The 21,831-nt window shown below is 39.2% G+C and overlaps 1 protein-coding gene across 1 annotated transcript in view; it reads left to right on the top strand.

Moving 5' to 3' along the window:
• rabgap1l (RAB GTPase activating protein 1-like) overlaps nt 1-21,831 on the top strand; it is a 422,326-nt gene that overhangs the window by 304,176 nt on the left and 96,319 nt on the right.

Raw genomic sequence — 21,831 nt, 5'->3', positions numbered from 1 at the left:
GAGAGAGGTCACACAGCAGCCAGTAGTTTGAAGGTCACTGGCATAAGACTTAAGAGGGAGGAGATAACAACAAAAGAGCAACGTGGAAAGAAATTGAGAAATGTGGGATATGAGTTGATAACACTGGCCACAATGTGACAGAGACAATCTGTCATAATTGTTCAAAAATGATTTGTTATGCAGGTGTGGGGAGTTTTCCTGACATCACACTTAATTCCTGATAATGTAAAGCTTAGTTTATGCTTTCTCCCGGCACTGTCACCTGTGGCACTCAGACTTCACGACAGAGTGAACAGGATTTTGCAGTCTAGGTCATAATTACTGGAATTTAAGTACAGAGTTTAAAGTATGTTCAAAAATGCATGCACTAATGTTCTGTCAAAATGTTTTGAATAACAAAACAAAATACTTTCATGTCATGAAATAAAAATACTGACAGAAAATACACAAAATGACAGTATATTGGCACATGTCAATGAATTTATAACAAATTATATCTTTCTCAGCCAATTTTCTTTAGTTAAGGGACGGTCATTGAATATGTCTTGGACTTTTTTTGCCTAAGTAATTAAGTAATCTAAATTGTATGATCTGTCTGTCTGTCTTCTGATTGATCACAACGCAGCTTGAATGATCAGATAATAAAGCAAGAATTTGTCTCTTTTTATCCTATTCTTGATTAAACTGCTACTTAGGAGGTTATCGTAGATCTTGTGCCATTATCTTGTTTGTGTAGAGACCCAACTGTACAACAACCTGCATGTCTTGATGCAGCTCATCAACATGATTCATTCAAGCTACCTTGCACTGGGAACAAAAACCTCTTCTCCATCCAAATAATAAAGCTACACAATGAAAATCAAGCTCAGAAATATTTCCTTTGTAACTTCTAAATTGAAAAGACCTTGAGAAAATTAAGACTTTTTCTGCTGAATGAATCAAAATTGAAAGCACTTTTAAAATGTTTTTGTAAGCTATTTGACATTGACTGCCAGACTTCCATTTTTGCACAGTAATTTGAAAATGCAACTCCAATTCCAATGAAGTTGGGACGTTGTGTGAAATGTAAATAAAAACAGAATACAACGATTTGCAAATCCTCTTCAACCTATATTCAATTGAATAAACCACAAAGAAAAGATATTTAATGTTCAAACTGATAGACTTTTTTGTTTTTGTGCAAATATTTGCTCATTTTGAAATGGATGCCTGCAACACATTTCAAAAAAGCTGGGACAGGGGCAACAAAAGACTGGGAAAGTTGACGAATGCTCAAAGAACACCTGTTTGGAACATTCCGCAGGTGAACAGGTTAATTTGAAACGGGTGAGTGTCATGATTGGGTATAAAAGGAGCATCCCCAAAAGGCTCAGCTGTTCACAAGCAAAGATGGGGTGAGGATCACCACTTTGTGAACAACTGTGTGAAAAAATAGTTGTTTCCCAACGTTCAATTGCAAAGAATTTAGGGATTCCATCATCTGCAGTCCATAATATAATCATAAGATTCAGAGAATCTGGAGAACTTTCTACATGTAAGCGACAAGGCCGAAAATCAGCACTGAATGCTCGTGACCTTTGATCCCTCAGGCTGCACTGCATTAAAAACCAACATCATTGTAAAGGATCTTACCGCGTGGGTTCAGGAACACTTCAGAAAACCATTGTTAGTTAACACAGTTCGTCTCTACATCTACAAGTGCAAGTTAAAACTCTACCATGCAAAGCGAAAGCCATACATCACCAACATCCAGAAACGCTGCCACCTTCTCTGGGCCCAAGCTCATTTGAAATGGACAGACGCAAAGTGGAAAAGTGTGCTGTGGTCTGATGAGTCCACATTTCATATTGTTTTTGGAAATCATGGACGTCGTGTCCTCCGGACAAAAGAGGAAAAAGACCATCCAGATTGTTACCAGGGCAAATTTCAAAAGCCAGCAACTGTGATGGAATGAGTGTGTGTTAGCGCCCAAGTGATAGACAATGCCAAGCCTCATTCTGCACGTGTTTCAACAGTGTGGCTTCATAGTAAAAGAGTGCAGATACTAGACTGGCCTGCCTGCAGTCCAGACCTGTCACCCATTGAAAATGTGTGGCACATTATGAAGCGCAAAATACGATGACGGAGACCCGGGACTGTTGAACAACTGAAGTCGTACATCAAGCAAGAATGGGAAAGAATTCCACCTACAAAGCTTCAACAATTAGTGTCCTCAGTTCCCAAACGCTTATTGAGTGTTGTTGGAAGGAAAGGTGGTGTAACACAGTGGTAAACATACCAGTCCCAGCTTTTTTGAAACGTGTTGCAGGCATCCATTTCAAAATGAGCAAATATTTGCACAAAAACAATATCAATTGAATATAGGTTGAAGAGGATTTGCAAATCATTGTATTCTGTTTTTATTTACATTTTACACAACATCCCAACTTCATTGGAATTGGGGTTGTACAAGGGTCAACTGAAAAGTAAGCTGAATGAATGAAAATTAAAAGCTCTTTTAAATTGTTTTTGTAAGCTATTTGACATTGACTGCCAGACTTCCATTTTTGCACAGCAAATTGAAAATATGAGGATCACCAGAAACTTTCTGCCTCCCACGTGAATATTTCAATAACAGCCAAGATACTCACATGAATCATATCTGCTTAAAGCTTGGAATGTTCTCTATCAGGCAGTTCATTACTTTTCCACATAGTCACCTTCCCTTTCCACACACTTACGCCAGCGCCAGACAGGTTTTTGAATCCTGTTAGTGATATAATCCGGTGTCTTCTCTGTGCACCAGTGATACACAACTCCTTGTCGTCTTTGCCCTTATTTGTATAACGATGCCCTTTCATCTTGGAGAAAAAGGAAATATACAGTTGGTGTGGTAAGAACTCTTAAAATTTGAGATGCTGCAATACATCATTTGTTTGTCAACTCGTGTGGACAAGCATTGGCATGCTGAAGAATTGCATCTTTTCCAGGATAACCCCGCTTCAAGCATGAGTGCAGTTTTTGCAAAGTGTCCATATATTTCAGTCGGAATTGACAGTGTTGCTGTGTTCCGAACATTCTGTGAGGACTATGTCATCACACCCCCACTTGATGCTGTGCATCTGTGACTGTGGTTGTGACTCAATAGTCGTACCAACAGAATATTCACTTACTTATATAGCATCAATATGTTGAACAGTGAGAGAGAAGACGGACCACCATTAGCTGCGTTACAACCCATTTATTCTCTGGTGCATGAACAAGGCAAACCGGATGCGCATACCATCCCCTGCTGGTGTGGAGGGGTAACTCCTCCCCTCTATTCAATTACAAAAACATTTAAAATGTCCAACCTTTTTTTTACAAACTTTAAAATAACTAAAATTATCAAACCTTAAAGAAACATAAAACTAACTCAGGCTAGGGGGTAGACTGCTCCAAGACCTGGAGTCTGTCAAGGGATTATTCTGCCCTTGTGTTGAGACAACACTCACTAACTGAACACATTTACAAATTAATCATCAGTTCACAGATTCAGTCTATCCTGTGGTTCGTGCGTCCGACTGGGGTATCTTCTTCATGTCTCTTGGGATGTTGCTGAGGTGTCAGTCGGCATGTTATCAGACTGACCTGTACGTGTAGTAACACATTCACTGACAGGGATGGAATTGTCCACCATCTTCCCAATTTCATGTGAAACAGGCAAACTTTCCGTATCCAATGTTGGTTGCATATCCTCTGCATACTGGACATTACTGGAATGACATATATGCTTGTGAAAGATCCATCTTGCTGATACGTTGTCCTCTGGACAGAGACGCAAAGAAATCCTTAATCTGAGGTATTGGATAATGCTCGACACATAATGCAGGATTAATTGTCACTTTGAAATCCCCACAAATTCTCACAGCTCCTGATCTCTTCACGACAGGAACTATGGGTGTTGCCCAATCACTAAATTGAACAAGTGAGATCACTCCCTGTTGGAGTAATTTTCCAATCTCAGTTTCCACCCTTGGTCTCAATGTATATGGAACAATGCAGGTGTAGCAAAACATAGGCTGATGGCTTGGTTTCAGTATTAGGGGTGTCGCAAACCCATTTAGTGTTCCTACCTTTTCACTAAAAACTTCAGCATGACTTTCCAGTACATCCTCAAGCATGACAGGCATGCTTGAGGATGCTCTGTTCTCATAGTTTTAATGTCACGCCAGTCGAGCTTAATGTTCCTAAGGCATTCATGACCAAAGAGTGGGGGTAAATTACCTTTCAGAACATACAATGGCAATTTGACTTCCTGTTTATTCATTTTCACCCACATTTTCACAACACCTTCGGGTAACAGCAATTCTCCAGTGTATGTTCTTAACACCACATCAGTCTCCCGTAGGTGCAAGTGAGCAAACTTTGCTTTGCACATGTCCATCAAAATGAATGATACAGCAGCTCCAGTGTCCAGTTCCATGTCAATCACATGACCTTCAATCTTAGGTGTAATCATTATCAATGACGCAGCTGCTTTATTCTTTCTCACAGCAAACACTATATGCAGCCTAAATCTCAAGTCTGAGTCAGATGTAGACCTGCTGTCACAGCCAGAAGTATTGGCATCCACCATATGAATTTTTCCTGTTGTTCCTTTTTCAAACAATTTCCTTGATTTCCCACTTGTCTGTTGTGTGCTTTTGTTCACTATTTTACAAAAACAAGCAATGTGACCTGTTCTCTTACAATTGTGACATTGGTATTCCCTGTAAAAACAATCTTTTCTTTGTGGTTTGACTTGCTACATCTGAAGCATTTGCCTCCCCCTTGTGGTGAAGAGGCAGACACTGCATGCACCTTCCCAGACATCTTCAAATGTTGGGACTCTCTTGCCACAGTTTCCATTATGAATGCTGTTTCTACAGCATGCTGGAACATTAATGCTTCATCCTTTAATAACTTTCTCTGAATGTTTTCACACCAGTCTATCACGCAAAGTGTCTTGCAGATGAATGTGTTCAGACAGCTTCTTTATCACAGCCACATATTATGCAACACTCTCCTGCTGTTCCTGGTTATGTTTAAGAAAACGAAACTTCTCCGCTATTACAGTGGGTCTCGGAGAGAAGTGGTCACTTAAAGTTTTTGTTAGGACCTCATATGTGTTACTTCCTGGTTTTTCGGGGGTTAACAAACTGCGCAGCAGAGCGTATGTTTTCGGTCCAATCACACACAAAAACGCTGCAAACTTCTTTACAGCTACAACCTCATTTGCGGCAATAAAATCCTCAAACTTATCGACATACGTCAACCATTGTTCCATGGACTCGTCGAAGGCCTCGATATGACCAATAAAAACCGCCATTTTCTGCTCCGCTCCCTCTCCCTGCTGTGGTGCCAAACACAGCGAGTTCTTCATTTTTCATCAGCAGCAGTGGGTCACTTGTTATCCTCGTCGCCAATTTGTTGTGACTCATTAGTCATACAAACAGAACATTCACTTACTTATATAGCATCAATATGCTTAACGATGAGAGAGAAGACGGACCACCTTTAGCTGCATTGCAACCCGTTTATTCTGTGGTGCATGAACAAGGCAAACTGGATGTGCATAGCATCCCCTACTGGTGTGGAGGAGTAATGTCTTTATATACAATACATCACAGCTGTTACGGGGTGCATGTTACAAGCTTGGTCATGCAGACTCGTTGTTGCTGGATTTTCACCCTTCAAACAAGGCATCCACAAAGTCATTGCTGTACAGAATAATACCACGTTATTTCAAATGAATGTCCATGTATGTCACCGTTTTGTTTGTTTTTTTGTTTGTTTTTTTCTGACTACTGTGCACGCGTTATGTAGAAGGTGATTCTGCACGTGACTGAAATTGCAAGCAAAACTGCTTGCTGTGGCAATACTCAGTAAGTAAAGGATTATTCTTGTACCAGTTTCACTTTGATATTTTGATTGTAATTGAAATAATAGTTTTATGGGCCAAATGCTGTATGATTTTTTTTTTAATCATTTAATTGAAGAGGCTTGTGAATATTTCACACCGAACACTTACATCATGGGTAACTGGTGGTTATTTATTGCAGCAACAACAGTCTCCCTTAATATGGAATGAGATTTGTGTCAGTATTGCCAAGCAAAACAAATTAAATATTGACCAGAATTAAGAACCTGAGAGAGAGTAAGTCAGTGAAACCAAAAAGTCATCTCAAAGTTAAAACTTATAAATTACAAGGAAATTATATGTGAAATCAATAAATGGATAAAGAGCTAACAGCAAGCTTATGCTAATGCATGTACTGATAAAAGCACTCACTCTCACCTGCAAAATTTATGTCTAATCTGTTCCCACAGACAAGCTTTTTTTGTCTCTGTAGTGATATATTTTTGTGAGATGTCAACTGGTGGTAAGCAAAGAGAGCCAAAACAAGCTTCTTTTGTTTCTTTATCAGGGTGATGGGTTTTGCCTCTTCTGGCTGGTTGTCTGAAAACACTGTGCACTAACGACAGCACTCATACATTCTCATTTTGTCTGGAGCAATTGGAAGACACTGGTACTCAGGGGGATAAAAGGCTATATGTACAACCCCTGGCAAAAATTATGGAATCACCGGCCTTGGAGGATGTGCATTCAGTTGTTTAATTTTGTAGAAAAAAAGCAGATCACAGACATGACACAAAACTAAAGTCATTTCAAATGGCAACATTCTGGCTTTAAGAAACACTATAAGAAAGCAGGAAAAAAAAATTGTGGCAGTCAGTAACGGTTACTTTTTTAGACCAAGCAGAGGGGAAAAAAATATGGAATCACTCAATTCTGAGGAAAAAAAATTATGGAATCATGAAAAACAAAAGAACGCTCCAACACATCACTAGTATTTTGTTGCACCACCTCTGGCTTTTATAACAGCTTGCAGTCTCTGAGGCATGGACTTAATGAGTGACAAACAGTACTCTTCATTAATCTGGCTCCAACTTTCTCTGATTGCTGTTGCCAGATCAGCTTTGCAGGTTGGAGCCTTGTCATGGACCATTTTCTTCAACTTCCACCAAAGATTTTCAGTTGGATTAAGATCCGGACTATTTGCAGGCCATGACATTGACCCTGTGTGTCTTTTTGCAAGGAATGTTTTCACAGTTTTTGCTCTATGGCAAGATGCATTATCATCTTGAAAAATGATTTCATCATCCCCAAACATCCTTTCAATTGATGGGATAAGAAAAGTGTCCAAAATATCAACGTAAACTTGTGCATTTATTGATGATGTAATGACAGCCATCTCCCCAGTGCCTTTACCTGACATGCAGCCCCATATTATCAATGACTGTGGAAATTTACATGTTCTCTTCAGGCAGTCATCTTTATAAATCTCATTGGAACGGCACCAAACAAAAGTTCCAGCATCATCACCTTGCCCAGTGCAGATTCGAGATTCATCACTGAATATGACTTTCATCCAGTCATCCACAGTCCACGATTGCTTTTCCTTAGCCCATTGTAACCTTGTTTTTTTCTGTTTAGGTGTTAATGATGGCTTTCGTTTAGCTTTTCTGTATGTAAATCCCATTTCCTTTAGGCGGTTTCTTACAGTTCGGTCACAGACATTGACTTCACTTTCCTCCCATTCGTTCCTCATTTGTTTTGTTGTGCATTTTTGATTTTTGAGACATAATGCTTTAAGTTTTCTGTCTTGATGCTTTGATGTCTTCCTTGGTCTACCAGTATGTTTGCCTTTAACAACCTTCCCATGTTTTTTGTATTTGGTCCAGAGTTTAGACACAGCTGACTGTGAACAACCAACATCTTTTGCAACATTGCGTGATGATTTACCCTCTTTTAAGAGTTTCATAATCCTCTCCTTTGTTTCAATTGACCTCTCTTGTGTTGGAGCTATGATTCATGTCAGTCCACTTGGTGCAACAGCTCTCCAAGGTGTGTTCACTCCTTTTTAGATGCAGACTAATGAGCAGATCTGATTTGATGCAGGTGTTAGTTTTGGGGATGAAAATTTACAGGGTGGTTCCATAATTTATTCCTCAGAATTGAGTGAGTCCATATTTTTTTCCCCTCTGCTTGGTCTAAAAAAGTAACCGTTACTGACTGCCACAATTATTTTTCTTGATTTCTTATAGTGTTTCTTAAAGCCAGAAAGTTGCCATTTGAAATGACTTTAGTTTTGTGTCATGTCTGTGATCTGCTTTTTTTCTACAAAATTAAACAACTGAATGAACATCCTCCGAGGCCGGTGATTCCATAATTTTTGCCAGGGGTTGTACAGCAAGGTATAATTTAAATGAAATTACTTTGCAAATAACATTGTGTGGTGGCGGAAAAATTTTAAAGCAGTCCTTGACATCATATTTTTAAGTTATCCAGCAAGTTATATTTTACAGTGTAAAGGAAACAAGCATTTTATGGCCCTGCCCAATGAATGAACATTTAAACTGACAATAGCGGGATTGCAAGGACTGCGTCCTGTGGAGCACCACAAAAAACACGCAAAGCATTATTACTCATAAAAGCCAACATTTTAGAACTATTTTGTATACCTATTTCAAGAATTGCACCATTCATGGCCAATTGTCTGCGTGGACTGTGTGATTCAGAGAATTATAGTAAATGCTGAACTACAAATGTAAAGTGAAGTGTGTTCACCAGGAACAGGTAATTTGTCAGTCATCAGGCATTCAGTCTTGAATGTGTGTGTAGCTTATTTTCAAGTGCTGTAGACATGTACATTTTCATTGTATAAAGTTCAGTGTCAGCCTCCTTCTTCCTACATGACTTTTCTTCTCCTCCTCCTATTCATTCCATACAGAATAAATAGTTTTCTAGATCTTTCTCACGCAGTGAGCCACATGAGAATTAACATGTTAACCCATAATTCTCATATCCTGCATCTCTCTCTCATCTCCATCATCTTCTCAAACCTCTCACAACTTTCATTTACTTGCAAATTTCTTTTCATTTACTCTCTATTTATCAGCTTTAAATTGTTCTGTTTATTCCTGTCTTAATATTTATTTTTCTAGCCGTTTAGCATATTTCTGGCCTATACGAGGTCTGTTAGAAAATTAGCCGACCTTTTTATTTTTTTCAAAAACCATATGGATTTGAATCACGTGTGATTGCATCAGCCAAGCTTGAACCTTCGTGCGCATGCATGAGTTTTTTCACGCCTGTCGATTGCGTCATTCCCCTGTGAGCAGGCTTTGTGTGAGCAGTGGTCCACCCCTCTCATCGGATTTTTATTTTGAATAAATGTCTGAACGATTTGGAGCTTTGCTGCATCAATTTTTTCCAGAAACTGTGAGAGACCTCCAGGTGGACACCATTCGGAAAATTCAGATGGCTTTCAGGGACGATTTTATGGGGATTACACAGATTAAGGAGTGCTCCAGCCGGTTTAAAGACTGCCCACAGCTGCTGAGAGCTCGCCGCGCTCCAAGCGGCGATCGACAGGCAGAATCAACCAGATCATTTCCAACGTGAAGGCTTCGTTGATCCGGGACATCATCTGACTTACACAAAAATGGCAGGAGACGTGGACATCAGTACTTTTTCGGCACATTCCACTGTTACAGGAGTTTTTTCATGGAAAGAGAAGTGGAGGGATACGCCACGGAGCCGTTCATGGCGCAGCACAAAACCACCTCCGTGTTGGTCTCACAGGATGCTTTGAGATGGCTTTCAGATGGCTTTCGGTGGTTTTTCAGTCGTGTGACTATCCGAGAAATTGTGGATGAGCCTGGACATGCCAGAACATGTCCTGTGAGGCTTCATCATGGCGTTGCTTTGCGCCATGCGGCACCGCCGCGACGCGCAGAATTCCTCCGCACATCTGTCTCAATGTGCCGAAAAAGTGATGATGTCCACGTCTTCCGCAATTCCTGTGCTAGTCAGATGACGTCCCAGATAAAACACAGCATCCAGTGTGGAAATGAACGGCACATTCCACTGTTACAGGAGTTTCATGTCATGGAAAGAGGAGCGGAGGAATTCACACGTGATTCAAATCCATATGGTTTTTAAAAAAAAAAGGTTGGATACTTTTCTAACAGACCTTGTATGTTGCACAGGAGTATTAGTCACATCTGTCCAAAAATGCATCATGAAGAGGAAAAACGTATATGCTGCATTTTATAAGTCATATTTATTTTGAAATGTGGTGCTCTTGCTTCATGCAACAAGAAGCAAAATAAATTTTATCATCGCATTATTTATTTATACTGTCAACACCTCACTAGTGAGCAGCAGCTGATGGACTAATTAATGTTACGGAGCACCCAGGCCAGGCTGATTTCATCACAGATAAAAAATGTCACAAATGACTCACCTGGTTTTTTTTTTTTGGTTTGTTTGTATGTTTTTTTTTTTTCTATTTTTGTCCTTTTTATCACTCATTGTATGTGTACCTGGTAACTTCATTTCGGGTGGGCGCTTAACCAACTTTCTTCATGCTGATGCTCAGGTGAATCTGGTATATGTGTCAAAAAGAACTTGAGTAACCAAGTTCTTGTTGACACTGAACAGGAAAAAAAAATCTGTTCAGAGTTAAACGTGCGCACATTGACCTTACTAAATGTAATTTAACATATTAAAACTCCCTTACATTTTCAAAAAATTATAGTTAGTCTTACCTTAGTCTAACCATCCTCTTCATTGCTTTTGTTGGTTGTCCAGCAAAATCCAAACAAGTGGAGTGCTGTATGTTAATATGAAGGTAATGGCCCGGTCACACGGCACATGGCGATAGCTGAACAAAGGAAAATAGTCATAAAGTCGCAAGTCGGCCAGAAAAAGGTGGATGAATGATACTGCGTTTTTCCCATCACCAAAAAGCTTGTGAATGAACGAAACAAAAACAAAACTAACAAAGGAAAAATGAAGCGAATGTCCAACTTGAAGCTTTAAACAAAATCAAAAGGAAACATTCATGATGATGTGACTGACAGCAAGTATGAGATTGAGTGCAGCCACCCTGAACTCATGTCTGCAGCACCTGCAGGTCCAGGTCTGGTTGTCTTGACAACAAGGTGTGTGCACACGCAGGCCAACCACAAATGGGCTGGAACATACCTAAATAGTTACAGTAGTTGATAAAACGTTCGTGCCGCTATTGATTCTGTATGAAAATGTTGCTTTTTGTCCCACACATGGACAAGTCGTCAGCGATACAAGCATGTAATGTGCAGCTCGTCAGAGCTTTAGTTATTGATCCATTCAGATATCGTCAACGTTCGTGCAGCACATCAGACTTGGGAGATTGGGCGAAGTTGGACGACAGTCAAATGGAACGCTGATATTACGGGAACTATGCAAACAATGAGGAACCGTCAAGACAGAAAGCAAAACAAAATACAGAAGAATTGAGGTTGTCGTTGGGATTTGTTCACATTTTTTAACAGTTTGAAAATTCTGACAAAGTGCCAGCTACAGGAACAAAGCTGGATGACTTAAACGATGACAACATAAGTCCAGATTTCTTGTTTCTTTTTGGCTTCGGTGTCCTTCATTAGTGCCGTGTGACCAGGGCTTCAAGTTATTCCCTTTCTTTATTCAACAGTGGGGTCTTTCAGTGTGAGTGCATGATTTTTTTGATTTCAGTCATTCACCAACAGCTACTACATCCTCCTCATTCAGATGTTGTTCTTATCTTATGGCAGCTCACATTCATCTTAGTGCTGCATTAGTGCCACCTTCTGTTCTAGAGTTTGAATCACAGCTCCTCTGTCAAATCTGTGGTGGGCACAGCTAACCAAAAAATTAGCTTTGATAACAGATAATCAGCTAACTGAAAAGTTATCTTTTATAAAGCTAAACCGATAAATCACCCAAAAATTTATCGGAAGCTACAGATAACCGATAACCAATAAATTCCAGTATTGTCTCCAATACACTTGCAACTACTAACAAGCTGATTTTGAGTTGTAACACCACGATAGCTTCTGGGAGCATCAAAGGTGACCACAGACCCAAACAATGAATCAGCACTTCTGTCTTTGTGCATCCTGCCCACTGCTGGAAGCTCCTGTTTACTACATGGCTTCCAGCAGCGAAGCAGTTGAGAGGAGCAGCAAAGCTAAACTCTCTACTCAATAACAGCATTGCCGTCAGGCGGAGGTCTTGGAAAATAAAGCAGTGCTGACATGGTTTGGTGTATAAATAAAATTAATACTGATTAAAATAACTCTATTAATGTCAATTCTGTCATTTGTACAAAGTTAAAATATAACATATATCTTTTAATGTTGAATAATGCACTAATTCTGAAGTTTTGTAACAAACACAGACAGATGGCAAAGGATTATGGGTAAAATGTGCCTGCGCTAACACTGATTGGTTGACTCATTCATTCTATGTAAACCAGCACGTTAACGTGCTGGTTTACAGATAAATGTGATTTTGTAAAATATGCCATTTTTTTATTTGTAAAAAAAAAGGCATTTAAAAAAAAAAGCCAAGTTGTAATTAGATAACCGTCTGATATAACCAGTGTCAAAATAACTAGAACACTGCCATGATCTATTGGTGCCAGACGTTCAGTGCGAGTTCTGTGCGAGTTTTGGCCCTTTTTCAGCTGATTTTTCACTCGTGCGAGAATTTTTTTGGATTGCACTGAGTTTCAGGTTAATCACGCGTCCTGCATCGTGTAGTATACATGGAGTAATGAGCTGCGTTTAACATCTCACGACCACCTCCTGATTGGCAGTCGTATGGTCGGATGAAAATCAAACCTGTTTGATATTTTGGTCGGCCGTCGTGAGGGTATCCCACTGCTGAAGCATTGAAGTGCTACAAGTGTCCAACCTCTCGTGCTGTGCATGTGCAAACACCGGAGAGAACATAAACAGTGATCATCTCTTCGGGAGAGCAGCTTCTGTTTCTTTTTGCCCCTTTCTTCAACTCATGTAAAGTCTTGTAATTTTTTTTTCACTTTGATGTCTCCCATCGAGAGTTTTTGTAAACATAAGAAATGTAAATAAAGTTTGAAAAAAAAAAAGCTTCTGTTTACATTTTGCTTCTGGAAACTCAAGTCCGACGTGTGGTTTTTGAATGTACAATGTGTGTGAGAACATAAATCGTGCGCTCTGAAATTACACCGTGCAGTTCTGTACAGTTTGAGCTCGAACCGAGTACAGTGATTGAAAATATCATACAGTGTCTGCCCAGCTTTAGGGTGAATACTGCCATGAACAGTACTGGCCCGTAGATGGTAGTAGAGACCGTGAAAACGTGCCAAAACAAAATTCCAGATAATCCATGTCTGCTACATTTAAGATGCGTGGAATTTAATAAACACAAACACAATAACAATGTCTATAAACCCAGAGAATATATTCATGAAAGTTTTAGGCACAATATACAAAGAGTTTAATGCCGTTGTCGATGTGGAGCCTGATCAGAGTGTCTCAAATGCATTTCTTCTGTTGTGAATGTACTGAGATACCCATAATGCACCTGGACACAGCACTCTTGTAGAGAAGAAAGAAAAAGAATTCTTCTCTACAAGAGTCAAGACAGAAGTCAGACTACCAGAGCAAGAATTTTAGCTGAGGAAGCTTGTGATTTGAAGCGAAACATCCTCACGTCAAGCAACCCAGTCCAGTCGAAGATTCAAGCTTCTCTATTATTGGAAGATAATTAGTCCGATAATGGTTTTCAAAGTTATCTGAAAAGCTAATCTGATAATGAAACCATTATCTTCGATAATTAGCGGATTAGCGGAACTGTGCCCAACAGTGGTAGACACTGCCATCTTGTGTCAGTAGTAATTTTGATGTTGCTTCAAAATATAAGCCACAGAACCAGCAAAAAAAAAAAAAATAAATAACTGACTTATAGTTCAGAAAATATGGTGGTTGATTTGTGGTTTCTACCTCACTGCTTAATTTTCTTTTGTTGTCTTTTCTATATTCTTTGACTCCATAGAAAACTGTAACCCATTTCTTAACTCAAATAACCAGTTTGGTGTTATTTTATATTCCACTTTCCCTTTGTGAGGGTTTCCTAATTTCACTTTTGTATTTGCAAAGTCAGATTTCTATCTATACTATAATAGCCACGTGGCCTCTATGTGCGTGCGTGCAGCTTCAGTTACGGAGAAACTGGAGAGAGCAGACATTTGCCATTTGATGTGCTTATGTATATTGGATCAAGGATGAACGCTGTGAAAAAGAAAAATTGATAGGGTCAATATTTTTGGAGAAATTAGTGCTAATTGAACAATGGACATTGTGCTGCAATGCACCATGGGAGTTTGTGATTTTGGCATTTTAAATATTATTGTGGTTTATGTTAGTTTAACAGTGTTTTTAGTGTTATTGATTTATTAAGTTTTGTAGTTCAATTGGTTTTATCAGTTTAGTTAAGTGTCTTGTAGCCGTTACCATGAGTGAGTTATTACCACCCTTGAAAAATGTCAGCTACCTATTTTATAAACACTACCTAATCTGTTCGTTATGCACGACATTCTTTATTTTTTACCTCCATCAATCAGTCTTTTTCGTAGTTCAGCATTCCTTGTCTTAATATCTTAAAAACAGTAAAATTGAGGTGAGGATTGGATTTGTGTTTTTCTCTCTTGAAGACTTGTCAGTTTACAGAAATATAATCTGGATTCCATACTGTGTGGATGTTTTTTCATACCTTAGTATCCCATGTGGGTTTTTACATATAAATGAGTAATTTCATATTGTGGTCATGTTTGCAGTTTTATTTATACCCACTTTAGTTGGATATTTTATGGGTTTTTCCCCCCTTTAAATTTCAGGTGAGAGAAGAAATTGCTCTTTCTTTGATTTCTCCTGTCAGTCAGACTTTCTTCATGATGGCTGATCAAATCAGTTTCTGGATCATTCTCCAGTAGAATTGAGAATAAAATATATGAAATGAGATGTCCCTATTGAATCTCTAGCTCTTTTACATGGTCTAATCTTGCATTGGTGTTGCAGCGCCATCTTCAGGTATGCATAGATATGTGAAGCTGCAGCTCTGCAGTTATTTTTAGAGCTGTCCATATTTTTAGGGCTGTGTTGCCATGTGAATTGGTAGTCGGAGCAACCAAGGAGATAAGTGTTCCCATGTAGATCATCAGTGTATCAGCTTTACATTTTTCTTTATTTCTGTGAAAATTAAGCAATTGTATACAACCCCAGTTCCAATGTAGTTGGGACGTTGTGTAATATATAAATAAAAACAGAATACAATGATTTGCAAATCCTCTTCAACCTAAATTCAATTGAATACACCACAAAGACAAGCTATTTAATGTTCAAACTGATAAACTTTATTGATTTTGTGCAAATATTTGCTCATTTTGAAATGGATGCCTGCAACACGTTTCAAAAAAGCTGAAACAGTGGTATGTTTACTACTGTGTTACATCACCTTTCCTTCTAACAACACGCAATAAGTGTTTGGGAACTGAGGACACTAATTGTTGAAGCTTTCTAGGTGGAATTCTTTCCCATTCTTACTTGATGTATGATTTCAGTTGTTCAACAGTCCGGGGTCTCCGTTGTCATATTTTGCAGTTCATAATGCGCCACACATTTTCAGTGGGCGACAGGTCTGGACTACAGGCAGACCAGTGTCGTACCCGCACTCTTTTACTATGAAGTCATGCTGTTGTAACACGTGCAGAATGTGGCTTGGCATTGTCTTGCTGAAATAAGCAGGGACGTCACTGAAAAAGACATTGCTTGGATGGCAGCATGTGTTGCTCCAAAACCTGGATGTACAGTAGTGTTCAGAATAATAGTAGTGCTATGTGAGTAAAAAGATTAATCCAGGTTTTGAGTATATTTCTTATTGTTACATGGGAAACAAGGTACCAGTAGATTCTCACAAATCCTACAAGACCAAGCATTCATGATATGCACACTCTTAAGGCTATGAAATTGGGCTATTAGTAAAAAAAAAAAAAAAAAAAAAAAGTAGAAAAGGGTGTGTTCACAATAATAGTAGCATCTGCTGTTGATGTGACAAACTCAAAACTATTATGTTCAAACTGCTTTTTTAGCAATCCTGTGAATCACTAAACTAGTATTTAGTTATATAACCACAGTTTTTCATGATTTCTTCACATCTGCGAGGCATTAATTTTGTTGGTTTGGAACCAAGATTTTCCTCGTTTACTAGTGCACTTGGGGTCATTGTCTTGTTGGAACACCCATTTCAAGGGCATGTCCTCTTCAGCATAAGGCAACATGACCTCTTCAAGTATTTTGACATATCCAAACTGATCCATGATACCTGGTATGCGATATATAGGCCCAGCACCATAGTAGGAGTAACATGCCCATATCATGATGCTTGCACCACCATGCTCACTGTCTTCACTGTGAACTGTGGCTTGACGTCAGAGTTTGGGGGTCGTCTCACAAACTGTCTGCGGCCCTTGGACCCAAAAAGAACAGTTTTACTCTCATCAGTCCACAAAATATTCCTCCATTTCTCTTTAGGCCAGTTGATGTGTTCTTTGGCAAATTGTAACCTCTTCTGCACATCTTTTATTTAACAGAGGGACTTTGCGGGGGAGTCTTGCAAATAAATTAGCTTCACACAGGCATCTTCTAACTGTCACAGCACTTACAGGTAACTCCAGACTGTCTTTGATCATCCTGGAGCTGATCAATGGGTGAGCCTTTGCCATTCTGGTTATTCTTCTATCCATTTTGATGGTTGTTTTCTGTTTTCTTCCACGCATCTCTGTTTTTTGTCCATTTTAAAGCATTGGAGATCATTGTAGATGAACAGCCTATAATTTTTTGCACCTGCGTATACGTTTTCCCCTCTCCAATCAACTTTTTAATCAAACTATGCTGTTCTTCTGAACAATGTCTTGAACGTCCCATTTTCAGCCACAGGTGCTGGCTTCATCCTTAAATAGGGGACACCTGATTCACACCTGTTTGTTCCACAGAATTGACAAACTCACTAACTGAATGCCACACTACTATTATTGTGAACACCCCCTTTTCTACTTTTTTTTTTACTAATAGCCCAATTTCATAGCCTTAAGAGTGTGCATATCATGAATGCTTGGTCTTGTTGGATTTGTGAGAATCTACTGAATCTACTGGTACCTTGTTTCCCATGTAACAATAAGAAATATACTCAAAACCTGGATTAATCTTTTTAGTCACATAGCACTACTACTATTCTGAACACTACTGTAGCTTTCAGCATTGATGGTGCCATCACAGATGTGTAAGTTGCCCATGCCATGGGCACTAACGCACCCCATACCATCACAGATGCTGGCTTTTGAACTTTGCACTTGTAACAATCTGGATGGTCTTTTTCCTCTTTTGTCCAGAGGACATGACGTCCATGATTTCCAAAAACAATTTGAAATGTGGACTCATCAGACCACATCACACTTTTCCGCTTTGCGTCTGTCCATTTCAAATGAGCTTGGGCCCAGAGAAGGCAGCGGCGTTTCTGGATGTTGTTGATGTCTGGCTTTCACTTTGCATGGTAGAGTTTTAACTTGCATTTGTAGATGTAGCGACGAATTGACAGTGATTTTCTGAAGTGTTCCTGAGCCCACGCGGTAAGAGCCTTTACACAATGATGTCGGTTTTTAATGCAGTGCCACCTGAGGGATCGAAGGTCATGGGCATTCTGTGTTGGTTTTCAGCCTTGCCGCTTACATGTAGAAAGTTCTCCAGATTCTCTGAATCTTCTGATTATATTATGGACCGTAGATGATGGAATCTCTAAATTCCTTGCAATTGAACCTTGAGAAACATTATTCTTAAACTGTTGGACTATTTTTTCATGCAGCTGTTCACAAAGTGATGATCCTCAACCCATCTTTGCTTGTGAACGGCTGAGCCTTTTGGGGATGCTCGTTTTATACCCAGTCATGAGTGTCCTCAGTTCCCAGACACTTATTGAGTGTTGTTAGAAGGAAAGGTGATGTGACACAGTGGTAAACATACCACTGTCCCAGCTTTTTTGAAACATGTTGCAGGCATCCATTTCAAAATGAGCAAATAGTTTATCAGTTTGAACATTAAATATCTTGTCTTTGTGGTGTATTCAATTGAATATAGGTTGAAGAGGATTTGCACATCATTGTATTCTGTTTTTATTTACATTTTACTCAACTTCCCAACTTCTATGGAGCTAAATCCAGGCCAAAAGTTTAAAAAAGATTGAAAAAACAAATTTTGAAACAGAGAATTCAATGTTTGTTCTTGAATTTTATCATCATTTAAAAAGTATTATCAAAATAAAAATAAGCGTAAGATATATATTTTTGAGTTTAAATAATTTTTTGATTCAGCTCTGTAATTATTTTGAGCAAATAATTTATTTTCATTCATATTTCTTTTTTTCACCTTCAGATCTTTTTTCAGTTTCAGATCTTATTTTTTCAGTTTCAAACTTTTGGCCCCGTTCTGGCATGGGAGGGCGTGGCTTCGATTGAGAGGGGCGTGGAATTGTGAGTAACAGGAGAGCGATCAGTCCTCACATGATGTTGCTTTCAGGAAACGTGGGTACTTTGATAGGGTACTTAATACTTTCTCTCCACTGTATTGTCTTGATACCTGTAAATAAAGTAATGCTAAGGACAAAGATGTCTATTACAAGTAATTCTAGACCACTCTTGGTCATTTTTGATGTTTAAAAACTGGAAAATATGCAAGATTGTAAAGTTTAACACCTATACCTAAAAAACCGATGTGTCCCAAATCCACACAAGACCGTGAATGCAGCGCAGCATCGCCACATAAAAATGAGGCAGGTCGCTCATGCTGCAGTGGAATGTTACGAGCTTTCTAAGTGACACACAGAGAGACCTGGCTCAGCAGATCTGAAGGAAGCTTTAATATGGCCACAACCAAGCAGACCGCCGGTAAATCCAATTCCAAAGCTGCCCGGAAGAGCGCTCCAGCTACCGGCGGTGTGAAGAAGCCTTACCGTTACAGGCCCGGCACTGTGGCACTTTGCTGCTACCAGAAATCCACTGAGCTGCTGATCCACAAGCTGCCCTTCCAGCACCTGGTGAGAGAAATTGCTCAGGACTTCAAGACCGACCTCCGCTTTCAGAGCTCCGCTGTGATGCTCTGCAGGAGGCCAGCGAGGCACCTGGTCGGCAGCTTGTGGATCAGCAGCTTGGTGAATTTCTGGTTGCGGTGGATCTCTCTCAGTGCCGGGCCTGTAACGGTAAGGCTTCTTCACACCACCGGCAGCTGGAGTGCTCTTCCGGCTTTGGCTTTGGATTTACGGGCGTCTGCTCGGTTCTGGTCATATTAAGTTTACGCTGTGAAACTGCCGGCCACTTTGTTACATCGTCATTAAATTCACTATCCGGTACAACATACGGATACACTGAACCAACTGCTACACATCGATCACAATAAACAGCTTTATCTTGAGGGTTTAAAGCCTCGTAATAAGCTTTTATTCTCTCTATTTTCTTTCACGCGCCAGCAGCGTAGTAATCCATGATGGAGATGGGAGCAGAGTCATTATCTATCAAAGTAGCCATGTTTCCTGAAAGCAACATCATGTGAGGACTGATTGCTCTGCTGTCACTCACAATTCCATGCTCCTCTCAATCGAAACCATGCCCTCCCACGCCAGAACAGGGCCATAAGTTTGAAACTTGTTACGGTCTGGGACCGGGTTGCATGTTAGACCCAAGAGCAGGAGCAGTAAGGACACAGAAGGAGTTAACCAAAAGTTTATTGAACCAAACAAAGAACTGCGCAGTGGAAGAACAAAGGGGGATGTACCCCCTTTGAGAGCCCACTCAGTGTAGATCCAGCTCAGCTGTGAGACGCCGCTCTGTCAATTCCTTATGCCGTCTTGACAGATGGGGCGGGGCCCACGTGCCCTCTGGCAGTGGGGAGCAGAGCCCTGACGTACACACAGCGAAAAGCACCCATCCAAATCACCAGCAGCTCCACCTCAGCTTCACCTGAAAACATAAAGAGACAGATGCCAGCAGACCAGGGGCAAACTACAACAAAACTGAAAAAATAAGATCTGAAAGTGGAAAAAAAAGATCTGAAGGTGAAAAAAAGAAATATGAATGAAAATAAATTATTTGATCAAAATAATTACAGAGCTGAATCAAAAATATATTTAAACTGAAAAATATATATTTTACACTTATTTTTATTTTAATAATACTTTTTAAATGATTATAAAATTCAAGAACAAACATTGAATTTTCAGTTTCAAAATTTATTTTTTCAATCATTTTTTATTTTCAGATTACAAAAATTTTGACCTGGATTTAGCTCCATAAACTTCATTAGAATTGGGGTTGTAAAAAAACACGCATGAGCACAGTTAATGCAGAATATAAAAAAAATAGAACTTGCTTCACAGTAAAATATTCATCATCAAGAAAAAAATGTCTGTTTGATTATTGCCATTCTTTCTTAATATTTTTATTCTCCCTGGTTAAGGACATTTTCCTTTGATTCACTGCTCTTAGTGAAATGAGCTCTCAGAATGCTTTGTTACTGAAATGGATAAACTGCTGTGCAGGGCTTTTACAACTTATTCATAGTTTTGCTTGCACTGAAAACAGCGTGACATTCCAATTAAAGCAATGAATTATAAATAAATAAATAAAGTAAATAAAAACTGTATTATAGAGATAGAGTTTGTATTTTGTGATGTAAATCAGCAATCCAAATTACTGACTGTAGAACTAAGAGGAGTACAAACTAGTGGTTGTGTTCTGTTGCACTGCAAATCATAGTTTTTGTAGTATTCTTAAAATTATTTGAAAAATGGTTTGGCATTCTGTTTTTTTCCCACCTCATAGCGACAGTGTTGGATTTAGGGGTGTTTCATAGCAGAAATAGAATATAGCATTCATAAACATATGTTGATTAGTGTGGAAATTACCTGCAGCAACTCAGCAATGTGTTTTCGATGGTGTGCAATGAGTGGGTCATGTCTACGTGGGTTTGACCCTTCTCATGGAGGTCGGCAAGTTTTGCAAAGCTCTTGATACAGTAACCCAAAACAGAGGTATTTACTTTCTTTCATATTTTCCAGAATCAGTGGTTGCTCCCCCTGTACATGGTCGGCTGGTATAATGCAGTTTGAGAACCCTATCTTTTTTCTTCTTTTTTAAATGGAGGATTACACTGGTCAACAATTTTTTTCTGTTTTGCATGGGTTTTGAGAATTGGTTTAGGGTCATTGTGGGGTGCTGAATCCAAATCTGAGCTCAAATTTTAACGATCACATCATGATTTTTTAAATCTGCATGTTCCGTATTGAATTACGCAAAATTTGCTCACTCACAAATTTGATGCCACTAATCCTGCACAAAAACAGCTTCAAAAGCATAATTTTAAACCAGTTTCACAAAATGGGAACAAAAGCCATAATATCGTTTGTGGCATCGAAGGTGTGTAAGACTGCAGCTTTGGCTTCAATGGTTGATAATTCATATCTCAAAAACGTGATGTGATTGGTAAAAACTAATGCCAGATTCGGATTCAGCACCTCAAAATTACCCAAAATCCGTTGAAAACCTCCATGCAAGAAAAATTGTGTTGACCATTGTTTTATATATATATCTAATCACAAGAGAAGGTGGAGGAGGATGAATCCCCGCCACTAAAGAAGTAATAAAAGAATATGAAGGGAAACTATATTGTCACTGGATATGGCTTAATGCAGTCTCACCACTAGATGACACTAAATCCTCCACATGTAGCAGACTGAAGCACTGTTGGGTATGTTTATTGTTCAGTGTTGTCAAAAAATGTGACAAGCTAAAATCACTTTCCTGTGCTATCAGTGCAGATTATCAGTCCATAGAGCGCTGGACTTGCCTGACATTCTCTTTCCTCCCTGTGCTATTA

The sequence above is a fragment of the Thalassophryne amazonica genome, chromosome 10, assembly GCF_902500255.1.
Source record: "Thalassophryne amazonica chromosome 10, fThaAma1.1, whole genome shotgun sequence".
NCBI lineage: Eukaryota > Metazoa > Chordata > Actinopteri > Batrachoidiformes > Batrachoididae > Thalassophryne > Thalassophryne amazonica.
This window is presented reverse-complemented; position numbering and strand designations above follow the sequence as displayed.